This window comes from Malania oleifera, chromosome 13 (assembly GCF_029873635.1).
Source record: "Malania oleifera isolate guangnan ecotype guangnan chromosome 13, ASM2987363v1, whole genome shotgun sequence".
NCBI lineage: Eukaryota > Viridiplantae > Streptophyta > Magnoliopsida > Santalales > Ximeniaceae > Malania > Malania oleifera.
Genome location: NC_080429.1, coordinates 39368800 through 39386907, shown reverse-complemented (window position 1 = coordinate 39386907; position 18108 = coordinate 39368800).

The window sequence follows — 18108 nt, the reverse complement described above, 5'->3', positions numbered from 1 at the left end:
ATTATTAGTTACGAGGATGTGTAGATTGGGATACTTTAGCGTATGATGAGATACCTGTTCAAATTCTGGACCATAAAGTTCAGAAGCTACGTACCAAGGATATACTGTTAGTGAAGGTATTGTGGTGGAATCACGAGGTTGAGAAAGGTTCTTGGGATCTGGAAGCAAAGATACGTCGAAAGTATCCGCAGTTGTTCTGAGTGCCTGTACACTACCCTACCATGGGTTGGGATAGGTGGTCAATCATTGGGAGTATGTGTATTGTGAATTCCGGAGACGATTGTGTATGTAACCACGATATTCCTCCACCATAAGTAATGGTATTTATATATTGTAACGGGGCTGCATTTTAGTAGTCACGGGTTTTCTTTAGAGTTGAGTGTGTATCTAACTGGTTATGTGGTTGAGTTTGTGCCTCAGAGATAGCAAATTTTAAGGACGAAATTTTTGTAAGGAGGAGAGGTTGTAAGAGCCCGAACCGTGATATATGGATTTAAATAATTAAGAGAAGGAAAAAATTGGAATTTAAGCAAGCTTTATCGACGAAACTAGAGTTCGTCGACGAAGGCTTTGTAGTTCTCAGCGACGAATTTCAGGTGCTCATTGAAGAGGAGAAGCCGAGAGGTTCCGGGAAATTGAGAATCTCAGACTCGTCGATGAGGTCACTACTTCGTCGACAAGGTGTCTACATGGGCTTGTCAACGAGGACGGCTGAATCAAAGGTACTATAAATAGATATTTAAGTTACTTCTCAGCTAAGAAATCTCATTTTATCTCTCTATCTCTCTAGAAACTCAACTTACTCTCCATCTCTCTAGATTTCTTCGCCATTCATCGTGGGAATCGTTGATCCAACGTTACCACAAGGATCGTGGAAGGATTCTCTACAAGTTCTATGAATCGGATTCTCGGTTCGGGCATTTTTGGGTTTTGGCGTAAAATCGAGGTAATGCTTAATTTTCATTTCTGTTGCAGTAGTTTTGTAGAGAATGGATTCGTGAGTATATTCTGTACTGTGGGTTGTAGGCTTTGGAACTCAGTTCACTATTTAAGAGCCTTGGAGTTCGGGATTTGCCATTTGGGGAAAAGGTAAGGGGATTCAGATTATGTCAGTTATTTTTGAAATCGGACTCGGTGGAACTATGGTCCACGGTCCTGTGTGTGTTTTGGTTACTCATTGGGGGGGATCTAACAAGTAAAACTATGGGTTTTTCATGATTACAGTTTTGGGAAAAAGGGGGTATTGGGTTGCATCCCTAGTTTTGTTGGAAAAATCGTATATATATGATGATTTATGCTGTGTAATAGGGATGGTCGTGCCTTGAATTTATTTGAACTGTATATAATTAGAAAACCATGATTTTAAATTACCAAATGGGTGGTATGTTTGGTTATATGAGCATGCATAGTTATGTTTTGTGGAATGCAATTGGAACTGGGTTCCAAATTGTTCCTCGTATTGAGAGTGTCCGGCTCTATATCCGTGGGCGTATGAAATCGCTAGGCCATGTATGGCAAGAGTGTCCGACTCTATATCCGAGGGCATGAGCCTTACCGGCTGATCACCGAAGGGTGTAGATCCATCAGTTTGTACCGGTACGATGCCATGGGAGTCTAAGACTAGCCATGTGCAAGGGACACTGTGTATCGTGGGTCGGCTTCGGGCCGAAGGGTGTGATGACACCGGATTGCTTGATCATATATGTGTGTGCTTGTATGCACTACTATGAAATTAGTACTGGAACTGCATTTAACTGTGTATGTATTGTGTATCATGATAACACTCGAATGTCACACACCGATATAACCTGTATTCTTCCTTACTGAGAGGTGTCTCACCCCTGCTGTACATACATATTTTCAGGTCCTTCGAGTAACCGGAGCTAGCTTCTTGGTGTAGGGGCATAGTGGTCGGTGTACCGCGGATAGTGCTTGGGTAAGTGGTAGGACTTGTGTTCTCGGGTTGTCATTTTGGTGTATGGTTGATAATCGGGTTTATGTGTTATGCTATGAAGCTTGGACTCCTGTTCTATAGAATCTGGTATGGCATTGTATGTATATATATATATATATATATATATATATATATATATATATATATATAGAAGAACCTTTTTTCCGCTGTGTATGTGACTGTATGTGGATGTGTATTGGATGCCTGGGAACCTCACGAGGTCGGACCCTCATTCATTGTACTGTATCTTTGGATGATTTGTTGGATACATGGACAGGTTAGGTTACTTTTCACCCCTGGGTCCCATTTCCGGGTTCGGGGCGTCACAGTGAGTCAATTACTTCTATGTTTACACGCTTTACACATATAACAAATGGATTGAAAACACTTGGTAGGGAATACTCTATGGAAGATAACGTGTAGAAGGTGCTTCGTTCATTACCGGAATCATGGCACGCAAAGTCTACTGCAATTGAAGAAGCAAAGGACCTATCCAAGGTCACTCTTGATGAGTTGATTGGGTTTCTCATGACCTATGAGATCAAGAAAAAGAATGCTTTAGCTAAAGTAGATAAGCCCAAAAAGACAATGGACATGGCTCTAAAGACGAGAAGCAAGAAGGAAATTTTGAAAAAAAAGAAGTGTGACAATGAGGAAGAGATTGCTCTTATCACTAGGAGAATTAGAAACTTCTTGCTAAACAAGAAGGGTAAGCAAAAGAGTAAGGGAGATTCAAATAATAAGTGCTACAATTGTAAGAAGCCCATTCATTGGATGGTTCAATGTCCCCTATTCAAAAACAAAGGCAGTAATCAGCAAGGGGATAAGAAGAAATACAAAGCCATGAATGCAACCAAATGGGACAAACTCGATAGACTTTCAACCGACAAAGAAAACAAAGAAGAAGTTGCATACTTTTGCTTCATGGCGGATGAGCAAGATGAGGAAATTTTCGATGACGAATACACTCCCTTATTTGATGAGATAGAAGATACTTGTAGAAAACTCTATAATGAATTAATTGCTACCAAAAGGAGAAATAAACATCTTGAAGAAACTCATTAAAAATGCAAAAGAAAAGAAGTATGTCTTTGTTCTACTCTAAAGGAAGAAAATGAATCTTTGAATACAAAAATTGAAGAGCTAAATAAAAGTTCTCAATTAGATCATGAGTTTTTCCAAAAGAAAATTGAAAATCTGAAAAACCAAATTAATGAAAGTGTTGAGGAAAACTTGTCTTTGAAAGAGAAAATCGAAGACCAAAGCATGATTATTTATAAGTTTACAAGTGGAAAGGAAAATCTTGACAAAATACTTGGGGCTCAAAGATTTGGGATTTTAAAAGAAGGTTTAGGTTATGGTTTTTCATCATCCGAATCTATTGGTGTTACAAATTTATGTGCCAAAAGGAACTCAGTACCTAAAAAAAATTTGGCACCCAAACCAAACCCTTTGTATGCTAATAAAACTTGCTTATACTGTGAAAGAAAGGGTCATGTATGCTTCACATGTCCTTTTAAAGGAGACAAAGGAAAAAGAAAGAAATATGTATGGGTGATCAAGAAGGCTAACCCCATAGGACCCAAACCGTGTCATTATCATATCCAAAATAAGAAAACCCCCGTATGAGATTTGGAAGGGTAGAAAACCAAACATCTCACACTTCAAGGTTTTTGGATGCAAATGTTTTATTCTAAATGATAGAGATCACTTAACAAAATTTGATTCAAAATCCGATGAAAGAATCTTTCTAAGGTATGCAATAAACAGTAAAGCCTATAGAGTATTTAATAAAAGGACCCAAACTGTTCAAAAATCAACACATGTTGCTTTTTATGAAACTAACACATATGCACCCAAAGCAACAGTTGACTTAGAAGAAGTTGATCGAGTGACTACTATTAGAATTGAAAGGGAACTTGAGCAACTTTAGATTAACGATGAACAAAATGAAAATGCCCAAGAAATAAAAAATGATCATCAAGAGTCATCACCTAAGAAGGATTCTGCAAGACCTGAAGAAGAAAATCAGGAACTCCCCAGAGCATGGAAATTCGTCAGAAACCACCCAACTGATCAAATCATAGGGAATCCATCCCAAAGAGTCAGTACCATATCACACTTGAAGAGTGGATGCAATCATATAGCCTTCGTGTCCCAATTAGAGCCTAAGAACTTTGAGGAGGCTAAAAATTGGATAATTTCCATGCAAGAAGAACTGGACTAATTCAAAAGAAACCAAGTATGGGAATTGGTTTTTAAACCCAAGAACACAACAATAATAGGCACTAAATGGGTGTTTAGGAATAAGAAAGACGAAGATGGTAACATTGTAAGAAACAAAGTTAGATTGGTTGCACAAGGGTATAACCAACAAGAAGGAATTGACTATGATGAATCTTATGCCCCTGTAGCAAGACTAGAAGTCATCTGGATGCTATTAGCCTTTGGTTGCTATAAAGACTTCAAATTATTCCAAATGGATGTAAAGAGTGCCTTTTTAAATGGATACATAAATGAGGAAGTCTATGTTAAACAACCCCTAGGTTTTGAGAGCCATACACACCCTAAATATGTATTTAAACTCTCAAAAGCTCTTTTTGGACTTAAGCAAGCACCAAGAGCATAGTATAAACAACTAAGTGAGTTTCTCTTCAAAGATGGCTTCATAAGAGGAAAATTTGACACTCCCTTGTTCTTGAAACATATAGGAAATAATATTCTAGTCATACATATCTATGTAGATGATATAATTTCAGTGCCACTAATGAGAATATGTGTAAAGAATTTGCCCAAACTATGCAAGAAGCATTTAAGATCAGTATGATAGGTGAATTAACTTTCTTCCTTAGGTTGCAAATAAAACAAATTAAGAATGAAATTTTCATTAATCAAGCTAAATATGTCAAGGACATGCTTAAGAAATTTGGGCTTGAAATGGGAAAATCGAAAGCAACCCTTATGAGCATAACAACGAAACTTGATAGTAATAAAAAAGGGAATAATGTTGACCAAAAACTATATGGAGGGATGATTGGTAGTCTGTTGTACCTAACTTCTAGCAAACCTGACATTATGTTCAATGTTTGTTTATGTGCTAGATTCCAATCATGTCCCAAAGAGTCACATATCAATGCTATCAAGAGCATTTTTAGGTACCTAACTGGAACACATGACTTAGGACTCTTTTACCCTAAGAATGCTCCTTTTGGCCTCACCTGCTATTCAGATGTTAACTATGGGGGATGCAAAACTGATAGGAAAAGCACCAGTGGTACGTCACTTTCTAGGACACTCACTTATCTCATGGTTTTGTAAAAAGCAAACTTCAGTTGCTTTCTCAACCACCGAGGCTAAATGCATAGTAAAAGGTAGTTGTTGTGCTCAAGCTTTATATAAGAAGCAACAACTCGAGGATTTCAGAATTTTGATTGAAGGTACACCAATTTATTGTGACAACACTAGTACCATCAATATCTCGAAAAACTTGTGCTTGCACTCTAGTACTAAACATATTGAGATAAGACACCACTTTATTTGAGATCACATACAAAAGGGGGATATTGAATTAGTATACATGAATATCGAAGATTAACTGGCTGATATTTTAACAAAATTCCTAAATGAAGAAAGATTCAGTAAAATCAGGCATGAATTAGGCATGTGCACTCCAGAGGACCTATCTTAAACTGTGCCATGAATATGCTCTAAGATTCACAAGCAACAAAGATTTCTCCAAGAAATTCCTTCCTAGAAAAACATATGGGAGAATCTATAAATTTTCTTTCAAAATAGGACTTTGCCAATAAAGGAGTAAAAGAGAGTAACTTTGTTCTTTATTTTTGAAAGGATGAGTGAAAATCATATTAATGAAAATTATCTTGTTCTTTAGTCGCTGAATTAAACTTTAAGGCAATAGTTTTAACTGCACTCGTCGACGAGCAAGAGGCTTTCGTTGACGAAAATTAAGAGCCACTCGTCGATGATCAAATTACACACATCGATGATTATGAAAGAGTAACTCGTCGACAAATGATGATATTCGTCGACGAATTCTATCAAGGCTCTTAAAATTCCAGCACAACAGATCTATCATTTTTCGAACCCTAACCCCTCCTTCGAGCCCTAACTCTTTTTCTCCGATCTCTATGTACTTGATCCTATGTACTTGATCCATCTCATCTCTACAATCCTTAAGATCTTAATGATTCCATGGCTCCACGCTCCAAGAGAAGGGCAGTTGACTTTCCCCAACAACCTAAAGCCGGTGAAGGGTCCTCTCGAAACCCTCCCACAGAGCAATCCTGCAAAGCCGCCACGAAAACTGACTAGAGTTTCGTGTCTTCAGAAGCTGTCTATCTCTACCACAACGATATCTCCAAGCAGGATATTATTCACGGTAAGACTGTCCCATCCGAGTTTCTTGAAGAAAATTTTCCCACATTGTTAGCAAAATTCCAAGTTGTTGGGTGGGACACTTTATTCTCGCTAAAAGAACGTGTCTACACTAATTTAGTTCAAGAATTTTATGCCATTTTTGTAACGACCTGATTTTTCATGCCATTTTTTTTTCCTCTTAAAAATAAATACTTTGAAATTTCACTACTTTGATACCCTTTAATATAAATCAACCATCATCACGTTCCAGGTAGGACCCGTGGAATCTGAGACGCAATAAACCACCTAAACAGCGAGAAGCAGAATACATACAACCATGCCAGTATATACAATACTAGAGTGTCAAAATATTTCCCAAAATATACATACACAACCATTCCAAAAACACCCTTAGCTGAACCTAGGGACTACTCAAACTAACTTCCCAAAAATACTCACCCTACAAATAGGGTAGTACAGAAGTCCCCTCTTTCTGCAAGCCTGATCTGGTCACCTAACTGGATCACTTGAAAAATACTAAATGACTGGGATAAGACAATGCTTAGTAAGACGAAATATGCTATTACTAATGTGAGGCAAGTGAGATTACATATTTATAAAATTAATTTTGAAATACCACAAATAATTGAGTCTGAGAAACACATATAAACAATTCAATATAACTCACACCTATATTGCTTAACATAAACTATTTTTTTGAATTTTCTAAACATAATACTTATAATATTCATAGGTACATCTATGGTTTCTGTAGATCTGAATATAAATATATATAATAACTAAGAAAAATGTTCCTGGATGGATAATTGAAAGTCATGATTTAACCCCTCATGACAGGGCTGTGCAGCCTGAAGGCGAGACCTATCCTGGCTGGCCGATCAGGGTAAGTCAACTGAACTCCAAAAGTCAGATCGGCCTCCTCAACCCTTATCTGAAGGGGATCCTATCCACAACGTAGGCACGAACGACTGCTGAATACCACATACTATTTGAGTAATGTGGTTGCACTCTGAACTGAAAATAGCTACGGTACCGTGCTCTCCTGACTGAATCTGATCCATCGGGGTTTGATACTATATACGTATGTAATTGACATATCTATGTTACTATTTTACCATGATTTTATAATAATTAAAACATTGTAAAGCCGATCTGCTAATCTGAATAACTGGTTGAACATTTAATTTCTGTATATTTGATTATCTAACTGAAATCATGGTATTGTAAATATGCTGTAAATATATGTTTCTATACATATACTGTAAATCATGGTATCATGAAAAATAGATAAATCATGGTATTCTGAATATTCTATAAAATTTCTATCTGTATGCATACTGAAAATCATCATTTTATAAAACATATATTTATTCCATGATATTTTCTACCTAATACACTGTAAAACATGGCATTTGTAAACTGCAAAAATACTATACTAGTTTGTTATAAACTCATGCCACACAATTTAAATAAATAAATTCACTTGTTCTAAAATCTGTATTTGCTGCTATACAAATATATTATAATCTGAATAATAAAAATCAGGTAAAACATATAATTTCTGCTACCTATCATACTAAATTCCTAACATAGCATATTTCCCTTACCTGATTTCTGAAAAGCTCCTACAATGTCTAGTCTTACACCCACAGGTTTTCCTGTTCAACACCCTAAAAACAACATCTCGCTAAACAAAACTTCAGTATTTCTTTGAGTACTACATTTTCTACAACAATGGGAAAACCAAATACTAAATAAAAAGTCTTATCCTGAATTTGGGATGAAGTTCAAGTTAGCCCCACCAACGATCCACTCTAGCAGACTTGAAGAGAACTTTTACCAGGAGTGTCGTGGTGGCCTCTGATCATCAATCCGGCAAAGAACGGGGCCAAAATTAAGGAGAGAAGATGAAGGGGACGAAACATAGAGAGAGAAAAAGCCATATGCAAATTTCCTACACTGAAATTCGATTTTGGCATACTTATACCCTGGCCTTCGTCGACAAGGTCAAGAAGGGAGTTCGTCGACGAACTCATAATCTTCATTGACAAATTTCAAGCCCTAAAATAGCCCTCTCAGTAACTCCTCATCGACGAGACACGTGTCCCCATTAACGATCCCAATTAGCCACTTTGTCGACGAACGTGAAGCATTTGTCGAGGATGACCTGCTGTGACCCCCTTTACAATTCCCTTTTCCTCCCTCTTTTATTATTTAAATATCATAATTCTTCAGGTCTCTACATCCTCCCCTCCTTATAAAATTTTTATCCTCGAAATTTACTATTTGAGTGATTCACCATCCCCTAAAGAAAATAGGCTACTTATTTTATTACTTACCCTCACTTGTGGCAGAGGAATACCGTGGTTACATAAGCAGTTCTAGGAGATTACAGTTATACCATAAAAGAAAAATTCTCCCAAAACTAAAAACACTACCTATCCTATATTCTAAATTACAATTACACCGTACGAACCAAATTAAAACTGCCATTATTTACTTACATATCCCTACTATACCCACTAAATAGGTGTCGGTATTTCTTTCTAATTTCCTCTTGAAGCTCCCAAGAAGCTTCTTCTACAGCGTCATTCCTCCACAGGACTTTTACTAGTGGTATCTTCTTACTGTGCAATTCATGTTCTTTTCTATCTAATATTTGCACTGGAGCTTCCTCCTATGCTAGAGCATCACTAAATTCTAATTCCGCGTAACTGATGACATTGGAAGGATCTAAGACGTATTTCCTTAACATAGAAATATGAAATATGTCATGTATTCTGAATAGAGCTGGTGGTAAAGCTAGTCGATAGGCAACTGATCCAATCTTCTCAAGTATCTCAAATGGGCCAATAAACCTAGGGCTCAACTTACCCTTCTTCCAAAACCTCATGATTCCCTTCAGTGGTGCTATTTTCAAAAACACATGGTCACCCACTTCAAATTCCAATTCCCAGCGGCGAGTATCTGCATAGCTTTTTTGCCGACTCTGTGCTGCACTGATTCTATCTCGAATAAGTCAGACTTTATCGTACGCTTGTTGCACTATTTTTGGCCCCAAAACTCGTCTCTCTCCTAACTCATCCCAGTATAAAGGAGAACGAAACCTCCTACTATAAAGTGCCTCGTACGGTCCCCTGTCTATGCTGGTCTGATAGCTGTTATTGTAGGCAAATTCAACCAGCGGAAAATACTGGGTCCAGCTACCCCCGAAATCCAATACACACGCTCGCAGCATATCCTCAAGTGCCTAGATCATCTTCTCTGTTTGACCATCTGTCTGAGGATGGAGGGCGGTACTGAATGCTAACTGAGACCCCAAAGCCTCCTACAAGCTCTTCCAAAACCGTGATGTAAAACGTGGGTCACAGTCCGAGACTATAGATACTGGCACTCCATGGGATCGAACAACTGAATGTAAATCTCTTCTAATATGTTCATAGGGTAGCTAACTTTAATAGGTAAACAGTGGGCTACTTTCGTCAACCGATCAACAACTACCCAGATGGCATTCTGACCATGCAGTGTCGGCGGTAGCCTAGTAACAAAATTCATTGATATGTGATCCTACTTCACTTCAGGATCTACAGTGGATGCAATTGCCCTGCCAGCCTCTAGTGCTCAGCCTTAACCGCTGGCATGTCAAGCACTGCTGTACAAATTCTGCAATCTCTCTCTTCATGTCACTCCACCAGAAATACTCTCACAGATCCCTATACATTTTAGTACTGCCAAGATGAACCGTGTATAGAGATCTGTGAGCCTCCTCTAGAATCGTTCTCCTAATATCATCATCTGCAAGAACACACAATCTAAAGCAAAACCTCAGAGCCCCGTCATCATAAATGCTGAATTCCTCTCCTTAATCATCCTGTACTCTGACTATTACCTCTGCTAATTCTGGGTCATCCCCCTGAGCGATTTTAATTTTTCATATAGCGTAGGCTGCACAACTAGGCTAGCAATAAATTCCTGAGGATCATCCTCCGCTAACTCCACGTTGAGCCTTTCCAAGTCCATCTGAATTAGGTGCTGAATTATTGCTGCTAACTGCGCTGTACCCTCTAATTTACGGCTTAGTGCATCAGCCACTACATTTGCTTTACCTGGGTGGTAGCTGATGGTACAGTCGTAATCCTTGATAAGTTCTAACCATCTCCTTTGCCGCATATTCAACTCTTTTTGCATAAAGAAGTACTTTAAACTTTTATGATCATAGAATATCTCGCATGTCTCACTGTACAAGTAATGCCTCCAAATCTTTAGTGCATGTATCACTACAACCAACTCCAGATCATGGGTAGGGTAGTTCTTTTCATATTCTTTCAACTGTTGGGAAGTATAAGCTACAACCCTATCAAACTGCATCAACACACAACCAAACCCTTTCAAAGACGCGTCACTGTAAGTTACAAAGTCATCACCTCCAGACGGAAGTGTCAGTACTGGTGCATTGACGAGCCACTGTTTTAATTCCTGGAAACTCTACTCGCATTCATCATCCCATGTAAATTTGGCATTCTTCCTAGTCAGTCGCGTTAAAGGTCCTAATAATCCTAAAAATCCCTCTACAAATCGATGGTAATATCCCGCCAGTCCTAAGAAACTCCTAATCTCCTGAACATTTCTCGACCTTTCCCAATTTACCACCACCTCTATTTTACTAGGATCCACTGAAATTTCATCCCCTGATATAGAGAAATGCAATTTTCTCTAACTAGAATTCATATTTACTAAACTTGGCATACAATTTCTTTTCCCTGAACGTCTTAAGTACCAGTTGTAAATGTGTCTCATGCTCCTCAAAACTCCTCGAGTAGACCAGTGTATCATCAATAAAAACCACCATGAACTGGTTTAGATATTGATGAAACTCTCGATTCATTAAATCCACAAATACTGCTTGTGCATTAGTCAACCCGAATGGCATCACCAAAAACTCATAGTGCCCGTATTTGGTTCGAAATGCTGTCTTAGAGATATCTTCTGCTTTAACCTTCACCTGATGATAGCCTGATCTAAGGTCAATCTTAGAGAAAACCTGTGTACCCTGAAGTTGATCAAATAAATCATCTATATGAGGTAAAGGATATTTGTTCTTAATGGTTACCTTATTACCTCCTTGTAATCTATGCACATCCTCATAGACTCATCTTTCTTCTTTTCGAATAACACTGGTGCTCCCCAGGACGATACGCTAGGTCTGCTAAACCCCTCTTTCAATAAATCCTACAACTAGTCCTTTAACTCTCTCAATTCAGCTGGAGCCGTACAAAAAGGAGCCTTAGAGATCAGTGTTGTCCCTGAAGGTAAATTTATAGTAAAATCTACCTCACGATCGGGAGGCAACCCAAGTAGCTCTTCTGGAAAAACATCTGGAAATTCCTTTACCACTGACGTACCGTCAAGCTTCGATTCATTTCCTGACACCTCTTTTACCAAAGTCATAAACCCCTGACCTCCATCTAGAAGTAGTCTGATTGCTTGCATGGCTGATACCAACTGTGGCGAGGCACACACACGTGAACCCACAAATATGTATTCTTGCTCACCAGGGGGTCTAAAAATTACTTCTTTCTGATGACAATCAATACTGGCATGATTTGCTACCAGCTAATCCATACCCAGTATCACATTAAATCCCTATATGTCTAGTATCACAAGATCAGCTGGTAATACTTTCCTTTGGATGGTCACTAGAAAATTCCGAAGTACCTTCCCACATCTCATAGTAGATCCAGTTGGCATGGCTACACCCAATTCAACATCTAACAACTGTACTTCAATCCCAACTAACTTAGCATACTCCGTTAAGATAAAAGAATGGGTGGCACCTGTATCAAATAAAACAACAGCTTGATATGGAAAAGCAGTAAAGATACCTATGACGACATCTCCAGTTGCCTCAGCATCTCCTGGCATCAACGGATATACCCTCGTCGGAGCTATATTCCTCTTCTAGCCTCCAAAAGGTGCCTGATAACCTCCATGGTAGGGTCTGGGAGCCAGAACCTGGATCGGCGGTCCTAGGCATGCTCGTGCCATGTGGCCGGGTCTCCCATGCTGATAACAGACGTCTCTCCCAGCTTAACACTCTCCCAGATGTCGTTTCCCACATGTCTGACACATAGGGTAGGTATGCACTCCCTGATTCTCACGAGGTCCTGTCGTCTGTCTCTGACCTCCCCTATAACGGTCTCCTCTCCATGGGCCCTGAATGGAACCTATTTGAAGACCCTGAGGCATGGGCCTCTTTCTCTAACTCTAAGCTGTGATGCCTCTTTGCATGTCACTCTCAATAACCGCAACCCTATCTACTACCTCTGCGAATGTCTGAGCCCGAAAACTGATAATTTGCTCAAACAAGTTCTACCTCAGGCCTTCTTCAAACTTTCTTACCTTCTTCTCCACATCTGGTGCCAAATGCGGGGCAAATCGAGACAACTCAATAAATCGAGCTGCATACTGAGATACTGTCATCTACCTCTATACTAAGTGCATAAACTCTACTGCCTTCGCTCTCCGAACGATAGTAAGGAAATATCACTCGAAAAACAGCTCCTTGAATCGACTCCACATCACCGGCACTGGATCCGGCCTCTACTCCTCAACCAATCTTGCTAATCTCCACCAAGGTTTTGCCTCTCCTATCAGTTTAAACGTCGTAAATACTACCTTCTATTCATCTATACATGGAAGCACTGTCAATGTCTCTTCAATGTCTTGGACCCAATTTTTAGCTATAATCAAGTCAGCTCCTCTGGCAAAAGATGGGGGCTTCATCCGCGTAAACTTCTCGATCATGCAACTATGCTCCCCTGAACTCTTGGCCATCTCAGTCATCATCTGCTGGGTGACGCTGCGTCAATACTGCATCAGTATCTCCACCTCCTATACTGGAAGGTTCTACTCTATCACCCCCTAGCATTCATACCACTGCTCCCTAGGTCCATCCTGAAAAGACAGAGAACACATTTTAAGGACCCTATCTCCCAAGCAAATCTAATTTATTTCATCTAATTAAATTCTCATATTCACATTTAACTATTCTCTCTTATGTTAATTCAAAATCAAATCCTATAATCTAGACACACGACCCGACAATAGTTTACTGTGACTTTCCTGAAATTGTCACCCTAGGAAAGACACAAAAACCACGACAAAAATATTGCACCCAAACTATAGAACAAAACCTCAAATCCTTCTCTATACTCTGGTATTGCTTCCGCTGCACTTTAAAATCTACAGAACCTAGCAACTTAGGCTCTGATACCAAACTGTAACGACCTAATTTTTCATGCCATTCTTTTTTCCTCATAAAACAAATACTGTGAAATTTCACTACTCTGATACTCTTTAATATAAATCAACCATCATCACATTCTAGGTAGGACCCGTGGAAATTGAGACGCAATAAACCACCTAAACAGCGGGAAGCAAAATACATACAACCATGCCAATATATACAATACCAGAGTGTTAAAATATTTCCCAAAATATACATACACAACCATTCCAAAAATACCCTCGACTGAACTTAGGGACTACTCAAAGTGACTTCCCAAAAATACTCACCTTACAGATAGGGCAATAAAGAAGTCCCCTCTATCTACGAGCCTGATCTGCTCGCCTAGTTGGATCACCTGAAAAATATTAAATCACTAAGATGAGACAACGCTCAGTAAGACAAAATATGCTATTACTAGTGTGTGGCAAGTGAGGTTACATATTTATAAAACTGATTTGGAAATACCATAAATAATTGAGTTTGAGAAACACGTATAAACAATTCAATATAACTCATACCTATGTTGCTTAACATAAACTGTTTTTCTAAATTTTCTAAACATAATACTTCTAATATTCATAAGTACATCTATGGTTTCTGTACATCTGCATATACATATATATAATAATTAAGAAAATTTCCCTAGATGGATAATTGAAAGTCATGATTTAACCCCTTATGACAAGGTTGTGCGGCCCAAAGGTGGGACCTATCCTGACTGGCCGACCAGGGTAAGTCAACTGAACTCCGAAAGTCAGATCGGCCTCCTTAACCCTTATCTGAAGGGGAGCTTGTCCACAACGTAGGCACGATCAACTGTTGAATACCACATACTATCTGAGTAATGTGGCTGTACTCTGAACTGAAAATAGCTATGGTACCCTGCTCTGCTGACTGAATCTGATCCATCAGGGTCTGATACTATATACATATGTAACTGATATACCTATGTTATTGTTTTACCATGATTTTATAAGAAGTAAAACATTGTAAAACTGATCTGCTAATCTGAATAACTAGCTGAACATTTAATGTCTGTATATCTGATTATCTAACTGAAATCATGGTATTCTAAATATGCTGTAAATATATGTTTCTATACATATACTGTAAATCATGGTATCATGAAAAATAGATAAATCATGGTATTATGAATATTCTGTAAAATTTCTATCTGTATGTATACTGAAAATCATCATTTTATAAAACATATATTTATTCCATGATATTTTCTGCCTAATACACTGTAAAACATAGTATTTGTAAGCTGCATAAATATTGTACTAGTTTACTATAAACTCATGCCACACAATTTAAATAAATAAATTCACTTGTTCTAAAATTTGTATTTGTTGTTATACAAATATATTATTATCTGAATAATAATAATCTAGTAAAACATATAATTTCTACTGACTATCATATTAAAATTCCTAGCATAGCATATTTTCCTTACCTGATTTATGAAAAACCTCATATAATGTCTAGTCTTATACCCGCAGGGTTCCCCATTCAACACCCTAAAAACAACATCTCCTTGAACAAAACTTCAATATTTTTTCAAGTATTATTTTTTCTACAACTGTGGGAAAACTAAATACTAAATAAAAAGTCTTACCTTGAATTTGGGATGAAATTCAAGTTAGCCCCACCAACGATCCACTCAATCAAACTTGAAGAGAACTTTCCAAGGAGTGTCGTGGTGGCCTCGAATCGTCAATCCGGCGAAGAACGGTGCCGAAATCGAGAAGAGAAGGTGAAGGGGACGAAACCTAGAGAGAGAAAGAACCACATGCAAATTTCTTGAGCTGAAATCCAATTTTGGCATACTTATACACTGGTCTTCATCGACGAGATCAAGAAGGAAGTTCATCGACGAACTCATAATCTTCGTCAACGAATTTCAGGCCCTAAAATAGCCCTCTCGGTAACTCCTCCTCGACGAGACACGTGTCCCCGTTGATGATCCCAATTAGCCACTTCGTCGACGAACACAATAATTCGTGGAGTCTTTACCATTAGATTTGAAGAATTTAATTTAGTTTCTTTTATTTATTTATCGTTCGGTTTAATTAGGGTCGATTTTGTTAAAGTTCGTGTTTTACCATATTCCATTATCGTTTGAATGTTCCTTTTTCACTGAAGTTTATGGTTGTGTTTAAATTGTGATTGAGGTTCAAGTTCGTGTTAAAGGTTCAATTTTTATTGTATGCATTTGTGTCCGATCGAGTTTCCATTCCTGTGTGCTTTAATTCCATGATCAATGTTACCATTTTTAATTAGCGTGTGGTTTGATGTTTCCTTAGGTAGATTAGAGTTTCCATCCTTACTCTTTAAATTGAAGCATGTTAGTTTGAGGACTTTAATTTAAGTTTTTGTTTAAATCTCCAAAATTTTGAAAATCCGAATCTAAACCGAGTTCAGTACCTTTTTAATTTCGATTGGAAGAACGTAAAATCTGAGATTAAAACGCATTCCCTAAGGAGACGATCTAACCCTTGGGCTTAATATTACACGACAGAACTCCTATACTTTGGATAACTTTCGAGCTGCTCATTTTTCGAGTGAGTCAAGTTTTTGGCGCCGTTGTCGGGGACTGCCAGTTTTAATTTCGAATTTTTGTTTTTCAAATTATTTTTTTGATTTTTTTTTCAAATAAATAGAAAAAATGAAAAAAAAATTGAAATTTGAAAATTTGAAAAAAAAATTTGTCTGTTGCCGTGTTAATGGATTTTTGCTAGCTATTGTGATGTTTGATGCCCTAGGTTCGAGATAATTCGAATCGATTGTGTAGACTTTCACCTAGCACCAGTAGGGGTATACATAGCATCGAGTCTGACTGTTCACCTATTAGTCCTGCGAGTGATTCTGAATTTGAGCTGAATAATCTATTTGGCCATTATTTTGAAGAAGCTATGGCTGCACATGGACCATGTACACTTAAAGATTTTCTACAGCCTGCACGCACATCTACACCTTCATGCATTGTGTTGCCACAAGATGCACCGAATTTCACTCTTAAGCATGGTATGTTATCTGTGATTCCCCAGTTTCATATGATGGACTCTGAGAGTCCATACCAACACTTGACAGACTTTGAGATGGTTTGCACCACTTTCATTAATAGGACTGGGACTGATGAATACATTAAATTGCGTTTGTTTCCCTTTTCTCTGAAAGATAGGGCAAAAATCTAGTTTAATTCTTTGTGCCCTAACTCTATTACTAGCTGGGCTGAAATGCAGCGTGAGTTCTTACATAAGTTCTTTCCTCTTCAAAGAACTCAGTACCTACAGGAGCAGATCAGTCAATTCATGCAAAAAGATGGCGAGACATTTCAGGCATGTTGGGAAAGATTCAAGGACCTGATGAACATATGCCCACACCATGGTTTCGAATCATGGAGGTTAGTGAACTATTTTTTTACTGCTTTAACCCCTGTGTGCAAACAATTTGTCCAGTCTATGTGCAGTGGGATGTTCTTCTATAAGGAACCAAACGAGGGCTTATCATTTTTAGACTATCTCGCTGAGAGTGCCTAGCAGCGGAACGCACGACCTGAACGGGTGCCGATAGCTACCCAACCTATCCGAGCAATTAGTGGCGGGGGCAAATATGAGGTCAAAGAGGACACTAGCTTACATGCCCTTGCAGCTATGTTATCTAAGAAATTGGAAGTCATGGAATTCGAAAAGTCGAAAGCTGAAATTTGCACGATTTGTGAGACTTCAGACCACAGACCTCAGGATTGTCAATTCTTACCTGTGTTGCAAGAGAGCAGATCAGATCAGGTGTCATCGGCAAATTGGGTCAACAAGATGCAGAATCAGCCACTCTCAAACACTTACAACCCGGGGTGGCGGAATCATCCAAACCTTCAATGGAGAAATGATCAGCTTGGTCCATCATATTCACGGTATCAACTGACACCTCAATCATATGCACCGCCTCCGCAACCGACATACAATCCAGTCGTAGCTTCTCAACCGTAGTATCAATCGCAACAGTTTTCTCGGAGCTATGCACCACCAGGATTCCAACCAGCATTAGTCCCCATTCCAGTAAAGAAAGCTTCTGATGATAGTGTAGCGCATGTGGCAACCATGCTCCGGTAATTCATGCAATTGCAAGTTACGACCAATTGAGAACTGAAAGATGACGTAAGCAAGATGAGTACACAACTTAATACCCTGGAAAAAGGAAAATTCCCTGCACAGCCTCAGCCTAATTCCTAAGTATACAGACAGCAACAACAGTCAGTGCACAATGTTTCAGGGGATGCGTATGAGTCAGCAAAAGCAGTTATTACTTTGCGAAGTGGAAACGAAGTTTCGCGTCCTGAATTACCTACTGATCAATAGCCAGCCATGCCGACACTTGAGGCAATAGATAAGACAAATAAAGGAAAGAAAAAATCAGATGAGGCTAGCTCGAGTTCTATAACGCCTGATAAGAAGGAAGATAAGCC